Source organism: Pseudopodoces humilis, chromosome 9 (assembly GCF_049639895.1).
Source record: "Pseudopodoces humilis isolate 2021_Gansu_Grassland_sample_001 chromosome 9, ASM4963989v1, whole genome shotgun sequence".
Taxonomy (NCBI): Eukaryota; Metazoa; Chordata; class Aves; order Passeriformes; family Paridae; genus Pseudopodoces; species Pseudopodoces humilis.
Genome location: NC_142208.1, coordinates 27,029,802 through 27,043,070, shown reverse-complemented (window position 1 = coordinate 27,043,070; position 13,269 = coordinate 27,029,802).

Sequence of the window (13,269 nt, the reverse complement as noted above, 5' to 3'; positions counted from 1 at the left end):
GGGTGGGATAACATCTGAGATAATGCCAAGGCATAAAGAGCAGTCACACAGGAAAGCTGATGCACAGAGAAGTTTGAGGCAAATAGGTTTTAATTAGAGTAGCATTCAGCCCTTTGGATATTTGCTGAATACTAAGCCAGATATAACAAGGCATTTCCTTGCCAACCATGGCATACATCAAAGATTGTACAGAATGAAGAAAGATCCTGAGGAAATCCTAAGTATAAGAGACCTAAATCACAGTTTAAAAGATCAACTGTATCTTTTACCCTTTTTACAAGTATCCACCAGGACAGAAGAATGTCATTGCCCAGTCACTGTAGTTTCTGTTCATTTCTGCCAGCTCATCTTGTTTTATTCCAGTTTTAATAGGGACCACTGCAAAACAGCACACCTGAGCAAGTGCTGCCCTGTGAGTTGGACTAAAAGTAAGGGCCAGAAAAGACAAGAAACATCAAGGAGCTATTTAAATTAGACCTGTAGGTGACAGCTCCTGCAAACATGAGGATGAAGCTGAAAAGTGAAATCTGCAATGATTTCCTGATGGCTTTAGGGAAGGATATGTTACTTTTTCCTTCTGGCAGTGGTATCAGTCATGCTCCTTCACACCTACAAAAATGGACTAATACTCAGTTCCTGGTCCCTTTATTTTGGAAGTGTGTGCTACACAGATGAGCACCCTGTGGGTACCAGACAAAGCAACATCTGGCCAAGCAAAGGACACTAACTTTTCCTTTGGAGGGGATGGTAAGGCACTGGCAATGCACTGGAGGACTTGTCTATGTTATGGGGAGCTTGCTGTCTAGAAGAACAAAACAGAACTGTACATCCAATAACAGATTTGGGTGACCTAGGCAAACCCTCTCAGATGAATAGAAATTTTGCCTAAAGATGAATTTCCAGAGCAACTGAAGGTGTTTGACTGAATGTGTCATATGGCATATTTTGGGGGTGAGGAAGAGGCAGGGAAGAATTGGCAGGGACAAGATAACATCTTATGTCAGCTTTCTCAAACTGGAACTTTTCTGGTTCATTTCTTTGCCATCTAAATAGCAATTTTACCCTATGAAAAATTAAGCTAGATTTTGACATTGAAATAACTGCTAAAAATGTGAAAAGAGAATCAGTTCACCTAGATTAAAAATGCATATATGCACTTTTTCCCTATTTTGTGCCATTTCTCTAAGTTCTTCCAGATCAGCACAAACAAAATTCCTCCCCACACTCTGCAGTTTGTTCTTTACAAGAGCTCTACTGATTTAGCCCAATGTTCATGCTTAAAGATACATCTGACTTTTTTCCCAACTGTTAGTATTGTGTAATCTTCATACCTTCAGGCATCTTGAACCTTTGATTTTTCAGAGAATAAAGAGATATCTGTTGTTAGACTATGAAGTCAAAACCAGTGTATCTAGACCTCTCTGAAAGCTGACTATATTCTGTCCTGGACTATTGACAGTGTTCTATTGAAAACTGTAAAATTTGTTTTGATATTTTCAAGTAAGAGATTGCAAAGTAAAAGAAAGGGGACAGGAATAAAAACCTTAATGTGCATAAAAATCTGACAGGGGAGGAATAAAAGGGAAATTCATACCCAAGTGGCTCCTCCTCCTCTGTAGCCCAGGCTGAAACCGCCCCTATGACTTCTTTGGCAGCTGTTCAGTGGATCACAGCTGAAGATACTCTTGTGAACCTGTGGGAATCAAACCTGCCAAGTTTCTTATAGCTGTGCTTGATCCACTCTCATCTTTATTTAATGCTCTTTTCCCCCATCTGTGGCTTGGTGTAGCACTCCTCTGTAATTGTCATTAAGATCTGCAGGCGAGAAGTGTCATGTAGTCAGAAGAGCAAAATCTCTCCACCTCCCTGTCACCACGGTGAGATGTGAGATTTGGGCTGAGAAGGAGCCACAAACAGTCAGAAGCAGCCTGAGATACTGCTGAGAAGGGAAGGACTGCAGCAGAGGAGGCAGTTACTTCTCATTTCTAGTTGCCCCAAGAGAAGGCACAATTCAACCATGGCACTGGGAAGTCATTGAGTTTCCAAATCCCAACAAAATCCTGAGGTACAAGACAGCAACATTTCTGTCAGGGAATTTTTGAGATCAAAGGGGCCCAAAGCCACGGTCTCTACAGACCCTGGGTCCAAGCTTTCCCCTCACCAGCCTTTCTCTCTTTGGAAAGCTTGTGCAATCTCTCATTGTAACACCAGCTTTCCACTGGAACTGGTATTCAGGCAGAATCAATATTGCATCGAGTTCTCATTAACTTTTGGGTGAAATGTGTGTGCTTCTGGCTCTACTAAGAAAATGGCTGTTACTTCCCCATTCTACAGATGTCCCTATTTTTCACTACATTCTCAAGTGTGACCCTGGAAGTTGGACTTCATTAGAGCAACAATCCCCAGTCCAGAGGGAAAAGAACTAAAAAATTTATTTCCTTTTTCAAAAGCAAACAAGCAAACAACAACAAAATGCATCTTGGCAACATAATTGAAAGAAACTCATCATTTTTAATGAAAGTTAAAATGATTGTATTCTAAGCAAGTTAATTATATCGCTGTATTATTGCCTGACAGATTAATTTCATTTGTAGTCAGTGGGGAGGTAACCCACACTAGAAGCCCATTGCAAAGCTTCTTATTGATTTTTAATGGGCTTTGACTTGGATCTTTGGCCAATTTTGACATTATGCCTCTATAGTGCTGAGCTATGAAAGAAACACAGGGGTTATCCTAATGCTTGGTGCGCTCTTTTCAGGAGAAAAATGATTTGCAGTAGGGGCTATTGATACTGCAAAGTGAACTAATTCCCCTCCTGACAAGTCCAAAGTTCAATTTTAATAATAAGAGGTGTAATAATGACTTGATGAAATAAGTTTTTATAGGAAAAGGTGGTTTTTCTTCTTTCTTAGAGTACTATTGTAATACTCTCGTTTGCATAAGGTCATTTTTGCACTATTTTTTTTCCACTTAAAAATCATTATGAAATTTTTGACAGAATAGTTGAGTAGGGCCTGCTAAGGTAAGTGCTGTTTTTCACTTTAAAAGTAGCATTCCCTCCACTGGTGTTACATAAAAATGATGATGTTACTTTCAAAAGAAAACATTTTATCCCTCCATTTCTCATGATTTTTCAGCTTTTTGCCTGTTAGGGAATTGTTCTACAATTAAAAAATGTAGAAAAATTTTCATTTATTCATTTTTTCCTGACAGGAAAAAAAAAAAAGGCCCTTCTTTCTACAGAAAAGGTTAGAATGCAGATCTTTTTTTCACAAATCTTTTTTGGGAAATATTTTCATCCATGCTGGGTACTAGATGCAAACCTTTTCATCTTCCTCATAAGGTGTTGAATCAAGTATCTTCCCAGTTGAGTGATGTGGGCAATGTGTTTGCTGGCTGTCATTTTTCATGGTCTACTTGATGGCTGTAATCTAGGATGTAGTCTTGAGTCAGCCAGCTCCATCTGCACTTTCCTGGACATATTTTCAGTTCTTCAGTTGCTCAGCAAGACCTGAGATGTTTTCAGAGTAAATCAGTGCTGTTTAATCTACAGGGTTTTACACAATATTTGCTTTGAGTCATAGCTGGGAGCTGCACATCCAGAGACCACCTCCTATGAAAGTATGCAAAGTAGGAATGAACACCAGAGAGAGAATTACCCATCTACTGAGATGGGATTTGTAGAAGAGCTGCCCTCAGCTTTCAAGACTGTAAAAGCGCATTTTAAAATCCATTGTGGATTTCTTTCAGGCATGGGAATTTTTCTGACCATCTTTCCTTTTCATGGCAAGTGTAAAAAGCAGAAAGTTTCCTGTTTGTGTTCATGTAGTTGCTGAAAGTGTAAAAAAAGTAAAATTCTGCAGTTCCTGTAACAATGGGCAATGGCTCATAGAACTGAACCTCTGGTGTAAATCCCTCAGAATTTTAGTCTCCAGCCTCAAAAGCATCTGACTCTTTGTGTGTTTAGAAAAAGTAATGTCAGATAGCACACAGCTAAAATGTTCACTTACTTAAGATGCACAGGCTCAATAAGTTTTAAAGTTCTCTGTGCTGATACAAAAAGTTTTGTCTTATTGTTTCTATCCTAACTTTCTATTCCACTTCTAGCCTGCTCTGGCAGGTTGCTCAGTGGGGCTCACTCCCTGTCCCAGAAGTGGCTGCAAATCAGTGACAGGTATTTAAGTCCAAAATACACAGCTACAAGGGATATCTTCTTACTGGAATTTCAATTCCATTTCAATTCCATCCATTCCACACCTTGGTTTGATATTTTTATCTTATACTGAAGAGAGTCAGAGTTGAATCCACTTTTTGTTTCAAGGTGTTAGCTCAGAGACAGAGGAGTATCCGCTTTCTTGTGCTGGATCTGCTGGAAGTGATCAGGTACTTCAGGAGGGTGAGAAACTCAAAGGCAGACTAGTCTGTAGAATGACACATAACAAAACACCCTGGAGGTGTTTGGAGACATCTGATTCTGGTGCTTTGTGATGTGGTTTAGGGGTTACAGTGACAGTGCTGGGTTGACAGTTGGACTAGATGATCTTAAAAGATCTTCTCCAAGCTTGATGATTCTCTGATTCTGTGGAGAGGTGAAAGTGATGGATTGGAAGGAATGGATATCTTTCCATTTAAAGAATTTTTTTCCAGCTTCTGATGGGGCCAGGAAGGCTTCTGCAGGCTCTGTGGGAGGACCTGGGAGGACCTCAATCCAAGTCAGCTCCCATAGTTATGGTCTCTGGAGAAGCAGGCAAGTCACCAATGTAGACTGAGAGTCACCAGGTTGTGTGTCTTGCACAAGCTGTGAGCAGAGTCCTCCCCGTGGCTAAAATCATCTCCCCCCAGTTCCCATGGGATCATGATGCTGCCCATGGTTTATTCCCCCAGGCAGGCAGCCACAGTAGCTCTGAGGCAGTCAGATAGCAGAAGACAGTCAGAGTGAATTATGCAGTAGTTCCTGTAGAACATATTCATATTTTTATTCATCTTGCTCATAAGATGTGGCTAATTGTTCACATGGGAGCAAAGAAAATGTGTTAGCTTACAACATTTATCAGGTTTTCTGGATGTGCTCCATATTCAACACTTTTTATGTCTGTGCTCCCCCTCACCTGGGTAATTTCACAGGATTTCAGTGTTTTTATGGTGGTGTAGAGTAGTTTGGTATAAAAAAGAATTATATCAGTTTGGTGCTCTAGTCTGGAAATGAGATGGATGTGGGGAAGGAGGTGCTGCAGGATAGAGGTCTGTTAAATCTTGTGTGGCATATGAAAGGTTTGCCTTCAGCAAAACACAGACTACGAAGTGTTTATAGCTTTTTTACAGGAAGTTGGTTTAAAACAAAGCAAAATATACTTCACACAATGCAGAGTTATGGATGCTTTGCTGCAGGATAAGCTTTAGTGGGTGTTGAAATTTTATGACTTCAAACTGGAGAAAAGCATTGAAGAAACATCCCTCTGAGGCTATGATCACTCCCTCCCACCCCACAAATTTAAAACTTCTGAAATTTGGAAAAGCAGTCCCCCCAAAGTTGTGGAAATACACATTTGCCTTTCTACTATACTCTTTCACCAAACCAGGTTTTGGTGGAGGAAAGTTGCCCTTAACTTGTAGGACTTCATGTTCTATATTTATCCAGCATTTCAAGCTTGAAACTTTTAGAGAAATTTACTTCTATAAATCAAGTAGTAAAACTAGGGTCTCAGCAAGCATGTGGTGTTCATTGTTAGTTGTGAGGTTAATTTGCCAAAATCCAATAGCTCTCTCTCCAATGCCAACCATTATTTTCAGACAACAAATGTCATATCAGCAATTTTGATGGCCTTTCAATGTGTTTTCTTTTAAGACAATGCCAAGTGGAGAATAGCTTAATGATCCAAATTGTAACAAATTTAACTACCAAAAATTATCTTATAGTGCTTCTTAATGTATTTGATGCATTATCACTTGCCAGAACCATGCCACACACAGGCAGAGCAAGCAAGACACCATATTTCTTTACCCTTTCAACCCAAGGCAAAAGAAAGCAGTATTCGAAAATCTATGATCTTACTTGTTCCTTCCAGTAACTGCTTCATTATGGACACATTTTCGTTTATTGGATCTTCTTGGAAAGTCTCTTTCCCCATTATTTTAAAATGCCCAGAAAGGAAGACTACCTTGACTTTCCATACATTTCAGTCATTCCCCCTCCTTAGCCTTGAATCAAATGGAGGAACTAGAGTTTACCCTCTGCTGCAGTATTCTGAAAGAAAATAAGTAGTTGACCAAAACCATGAAAAAAAGTGCCCCAGGTAATCTGCAGTCAAAATGGGGCATGTATTTCACTTAGACACCTAGAAGTAAGGTGATTCTCTAGCCCACTGTCTGCAGGTTGGATATCTAGCCTAGTTTTGTCCTTGACTACCTCTATTGTCCACAGAAAGAGAAACCTCTGAAAAGCCATGAATTGTCCTCTGGAAGTTTTTTCCATTTGATTATGACATATGTGTACAGTATCTTGCCCACCATTCCATGTTGGATTAGATGCCCAGGTTGCAGACAACCAGCAAGAAGCAAGTACCCAAAGGGAGCATTTGGAGATAAAGCACTCTAAGAATAACCAGTGAAAATTTACTGTTTGTCATTCAGGGACTTCACCTTTGTCAGCCACCATCACTTAATGCCTCGCTGTGGTGGTGGTGTTTGACAGCTAGGGCAGCACAGGGCTGATCACGAAGGGATTTCTGTCCCCAGGAAATATTAGCAAGATCTCTGCTGTGCTGAGCAGCACAGGACCAGTGGCACACACACAGAGCCCTGGTTCAATCCAGAGCAAAGTGGAACACACTGATATCAGCACAGCTGCTACATGCTGTATTACCCAAGGTAGAACCGGTGATGGATGAAGCAGCAATTGTTGAACTCAACAATTCCTAAGAATACTTAATCCACATTCTTATTTAAAAGGCTTAAACCCTTAAATTCAGCCTTTTACTATGTTTTGAAAACTCTTCCTTTTTAGATTGTAAAGTCACTGCTGCATAAACTTTGTTTGATGTTTATTATCCACAACTGTTTGAATATTTAGATGCCTGATGTCCAGCCCTGGGAGGCTGAGTTCCCATTTGACCTACTTCTAATAGTAATGCAATCAAATGAATATTTTAGCTCTGTTTGTGATCTCAAAACTTGACAGGGTGGCCTCAGCCCAAAAGAGAAATGAGCTGCTTGTTTTCAAGGCACTTTTCCTTTTGCTGCATACACTTGGAAAATCCTGCGTCACTCAAAATTGTCAGTCCCTATGGACAAGCTCTCCACAGGTATTCACACTCACTAACCTTTCCCTGCACGTGGGAATGATTCCAGCTCTGCTTTATGAGCAGTAGTTTTTCATCCTTGATCTGAGTTGTCTAAGGGGATTTCTGCCTTCATAATCTTCCTCCTGCTCTGTGTTTTTTGTGGTAGAAGGGGAGGCAAGGAGGGAACAATGACTATAGAGCAACAGGCGGAGAGGCAACTAAACCTTTAGGAGCCATTGCACAAAAGAGAATATACCACTCTATGTTCAGGAAAAGATAACAAATTTTGTTACATACTTCCTCTAGTAGTGTTTGCATTTTGAGACAGATATTTCTCTATTGAAACCCAGTACTTGACCAGTTTAAAACAGAGAGAGTTGTGGTCTGAAAAGAGTGGGATGTGCTTGTCTCCTTTACCACTTTCTTAAAGGCAAATTTTTCCCCTTTTCAGAATCCAACCTTAAGAAAGAGCCTGGGAAAATGAACCTGGGGTAGAAAAACAGAGCAGCTGGCTAGAAAGATATAAAACTCTTGTAAAAAGTCATTTCTAGTTAGGAAAAAGTGACTTACAAGAGCAATTTGAGAATATATCTGTCATAAACCAGATAAGATGAGCCAAGAGTCTTAAATCAGTCCATCCCTCCTTCCTTTGGCTGTTAGTAAAGGAAAAGAAACTCTGTGCACAGCAGGGAGAATATGATGCTGAGCTGATGGAGTGCGCGTGCAGAGGGAGCAGCAGATGACAAGGAAGGGTTGGCAGGATGTCACCAGATTGTTTGATTAGCAATGGGATGGTTCAAAAGCTCCCCATCCTACCAGGGACTTGGCACAGGAGCTGGCACATGACTCAGTCCCCAAGTTGTTCTTCACAGAAATACTGTTTGGGAAATGGTTCTGCTTCTCTGAAAACAGGAGGGGAATTTACAAAAACAAAAACAAGGATGAGAAGGAAAGGCTACAAGGCTTTGTCTGTAAAGTTAGACTCTGGCCCTTTCTTCTTGTAATACCATACAAACTTCAAATTAAATGAGATATTTGAGATGGGATAAAAATTGGATAGTTTGAAATTAAATCTAGCAAGAGTAATATGAGGGAGCACTGATGAGTGGGTGCTTTCTTTCCCCTACCATCAATATCCACCTTATTGCTTTTCTCCATGTGTTAGTTTAGACCAAACAGCCACAGAAATGAAAAAAAAAAAAAAAAAGAAAGAAAAGAAAATGTGGTGGTTTTTTGGGTTGGGGTTTATTTCTGTGGAAGAAATGTTAATGACAGCAACAGCACTATTTTCTGATTAACCAAATTTGCATCTCTGCTCTGGTGGAGCCGAGAAAAAAAAAAAGTTGATTTTAGCCATGTGTATACAGGGATGAGGAGAAAGTCCCAAACACCAAACCTACCTAGAGAACAAGCTTGAACTGCAAAATAACCACCTAGATACCTCAAAAACAAAATATATATTGATCTTAACTTTATACATCTAGTACAACATGAATTTAGACGTAACATGAATTTAGATATCTCTGTTAAAGTCAACAGACTAGAATAAATTTTTATCTTGTGCCATCTAATCTAGAATGTACACAAGACATATATAACCTATAGGCATATGGAGAAATATTGTGATACAGCCAGAAGTCTATAATGGGATTTCCTACACCAGGATACTTTCTTCCAAACTCTGCATGTAACTACAATCAGTTTTCCAGCATGTTCAGATGCATAGAGTATTTCTCTCTAACATGTCAGTTTTCTGACTAACCTGCTGTAACAACCCATGATACCATTCTCTGACAGCTTATCACTGCTTCACATAAAATATGAGGGCTTTCCTGCAAGCACAAGCTGGATTCATATCCTGCAATAAGAGTGTGTGGGAGGTGCATGCAACTATAGATAGAAGTGTACATATGTGTACATAGACAGACACAAACCCAAAAGTATCTGCCAGCAAATAGCTAGAATTACAAATAGAAAAAAGTAAGCATTGCCAAGTTGGATATTTCTCCTCAGTTGAGCATCCATTGTTTTCTAACTTTGTGGAGAACTTGGTAGTCCATGACTATGTAAGTCTGTGCACCACCAGTGGAGTAACAACTTATTGCTGAGAAATTAACTCCTTGCCTGAAGAAACTTTGCACTTGTCTTGGAAAGAACTGTCTCCAGTTTCAGTCACAGTCATTAATTTACTTTGTGATTTTCAGATTACTCATATTCCTTTCAGTAAAATAGGCTAAAGAACATAATATCAAATCCCCAAATAGTTTCTTTCTCCAAGTCCCTCTGGAAAGTCTGGAAACACAAGAATTATTCAAAATATTGTCATCTTTTCACAGAAATGAGGGTTCTCTGTTCTGCACCACACACTCAGACCTGTCAAATGATTGCTGGATTTTACTGATGGTAGAAGTCATTTCTATCATATTTGCATAGTCTAAATTCACAAGACCATGACCTTAGCCTGCAGATACCTACTGGCAATGATGCCTGTTCTCAGGTGTTTCCACTAGAAACAGTTTCCATCTAGTTATTTCCACTAGAGGAGTGTGACTGATTTGTCAGAACTGGAAAACTCATGGAGGGGGGGAAGACAAATTAAAATCCAAAAGATAATTTTGAAAGTTAACTTAAAAGGAAAAGTTGTCTGCTTCTTACAAAACATAGCTGTTAACTCTCCTGCTCTTGGTTTTCTCAAAGGGCTGGCAAGAAATTCAGCATAATCTAAACTACACTCTCTGGAGCTCAGCAGCTAAGGACAGTCACGGTGATGTGGTGACTTAGTCTATTAAATGATTAATTAAACTCTCCAATATATCAATTGGCAGCTGCACAGTTACACAACACCCTCAGCTGTGAACAGAGACAGAGCCACAGAGACTGAGCCCCCAGCCCATTCCCTGGAACATGAGAAACACTTTTGCTGTCTCCCTGCAGTGTTCCACACACCCACAAAATCAAACCTTATATTTTCCATGGCTTAAACATACCAAATGCTCCCCAGAAGCCTACAGAGAGTGCAATATCTTCATTTTAGGTGCTCATGGAATCAAAGTTGCATCTTCCTGCCTGCAGAAGAAACAGACAGCACTGTCCTTGCAAACAGCAGGGAAAATTTTAATGACTTGGGAGAGAGGACCACATCCCACATACAAAGAAAAACAAACATTCCACATTTCCCATGGCCCTGTTACTTTTGCCTTCTTACATTTCCAAATGAAAACAGTCCCTCCTGTTCTCTGTGGGAGAATCTTTCCTGACAGGCAGATAAACCTTGAGTTGAAAGTGAAAGCAAACAGGTCCCTGAAAAGCTTTTCTGTACAACTGAGAGCATCAATGTCCCTTACTCATGTCTTACTAGCTGAAGCTAATCTTGGGTGTTCCAGTTGGAGAAAAATAGCTGAGAAACTACGCTGTGTATAAGATTCGTGTAAAATATATTTCTGACTTTTCCATTTATTTAAGGTACCATCTCAAAATCTTTCCTGTGTTTCTGGGCATCCCCTTCAATCCTTGTAATCCCAGCGAATGCCTCTTAAGCAACCTTTCCCCTGCACTGATCTATTTCTAATAGTGATTGCACTAAAGACTTCACTATATGTGTGGCTGTTTAATCACTCATCACCCAGCAGCCTGGAAAATGCCACTGCTCTCTAACTCTGGCCACTACTGACTAAAGTCTGCCTGAAATAAAGAATGGGTCACTGTGTACTGGCTGAGATCCTGCATTTACATCCAATACAGAAACCTCTTTTACTTTGGGACCCATTGACGTTAGTTGAGAGATCTGATCTCAGTGGGTTTTAAATCACACTCTGTAGTTGGGACCTCCAAAGCAGCCTGTGGGATTCAGACACATATCTTTCATTACAGAGTGTGTTAAAACAAATGGAAGATACATGTCTGAAATCTCCCAGAGTGGTTTGAAAACCAAGCTACTGTGCAAGATGTACAGCTTCCTCCATAAAAATAGCTTCCAGCTCTTGCTTTGGTAAAAGTAATGGAATTGTGTGAAAAGACCCACACTGAGGCCTGGACCTCTCATCCTTCAATAAAGTAGAGAGAAATATGGCTGCAGTGCTTTGTTTACCCTGTAAAACCCTCCTCAAAAGTTCAAAGCCATTTGGAAGAGCAATTGGTTTGATCTGGATCTGCAGGACTGTCCTGACAGATGAGGCTTCAGCCCTGCACAGATAAAGCTTCCATTCCAACCACAAGTTTATGCTCGTCCCAGGTTCTCTGGGAAGTTAAATCACAGCAGTTGTGTCAGGGGGAGGATGATATGGAGCAAGGAGCAGACATGACCAAATGCCATTTTCTGTCATTTAAGAGTCAGCAACAAGGAGCTGTGGTTTTCTTTAAAAATAAAATAAATAAATAAAAAGACAGCTAAGACACAGACCTTGGCAAGGATGTGGTTTTGTACCGCTCAGAAAAACTGCCTTCGTTTTCTGAGAAATGGTAAGAAACACCTTCCTACAGCCCACAACAACAGTGTGCTTATTAGTCAGCCAGCCTTTCCCAATTGCATTATTACCCTGTAGCTGGCTAGGACAAGGCACCATCATTAAGTGAAGTTTCTCCATTTTAGCAGCCCACTGCCTTCACACCTGATTTAGAAGGCAGTGGGAGAAGAGCATGTTCATTTGCACACTACCCATGCAGCTTAGATCACCATCCACTCACACACCACAGACATTTTTTGCATTTTAGGAGTTCTGAGAACAGGAGAAGTTCTGCTCCAATGCCAAAGAGTAATTGGATTTTAATTGCTATTTAATGATGGCAGAGATAGTTCAAACCTCAGGTTGATTTCAGGTGTCAAGTATCAGAAAGCTGGAGATGGTCAGCTCAGGGTTCCCAAATTTACTGCAAGACTCCAGCTGGGAAAATGTTAAGCCAAGTCCAGGGATCTGCCATAATTAATTTTTTTAGTGCATGATAGAGCGACTCAAATGGAAAACTATTGTAAATGAAAATTTGATCAAGATGATGCCAGAGTAACCCTTGCTCTGCTGAGATGTTACAAACTGTGCAAGGCAATTCCTGAAACAGATAGTGAGTGTTTGAAGAACAGTGGTTAATCACACTTAAGATAACAACCTCAATGAGCCAGCTGTCAGCAAAGTGATGGAATCAGCTTCTATCCTATGTTTACCTGTAGAAATCTCTGCTGAGAACAAGAAGGATACTCACAGCTCTCTCCAGACAGAACACTCATGACAACAGTGGATTTGAATAGACAGAAATTGATTTTCATGAAAAGTGAACTAGTCATACTTTTTATCACATAGCTGAACAGTTTAACTCATGAGGAATGTAAATAAATTAACGTAAAATGTTAAATAAACCTTTTCTGTCTTTTTATCAATTTTTTTTCCTTTCTCTTTTTAATAAATTTTGTTTGGGCTGAGAATATGTTCATAAAGGCCATTCAAGCAGAAGTCACAGAGAAAACAGATACTGTAACCTTTGAACAGAAGTGCTGAAAAGGAATGCAAAGAGAGTTTGAAAACCAAAATTACTACATTTGTCTGAGGGATTTAAGGGATATAAGCACCTCACATGAGACTCCTGTATCCCTCCGTATTTATGGTAGAACTGGCACAGAGAAATGCATACAGCCACAATGGAATTAATATTAAATCACTGGCAAAAAAATGCTCCAAGCTGACATCTGAGTGCTCACATGCAGCAATGTAAGGCAAAATGCAAAATGAAAGCTGCATGCTCAGTGCCTGCAATGGCATGGGGAATACAACTGGGCCTGATTTACCAATCAAAAAGAAAAAGAAATTATTACTATATATATTATTAGTATAATTATTATTCACTATACTGCTTATATCCTTTGAATTGATAAAAGCAGCACTAAGCTGCTATACAGAGATCCATTAAAGAAAAAAGAAAACTACACCCACATTTTTCCTCTCTTGTACCAAGATCAAACTTAGGCCTTCACCTTTCACTAACAAGCCTAGAAACAGAATAT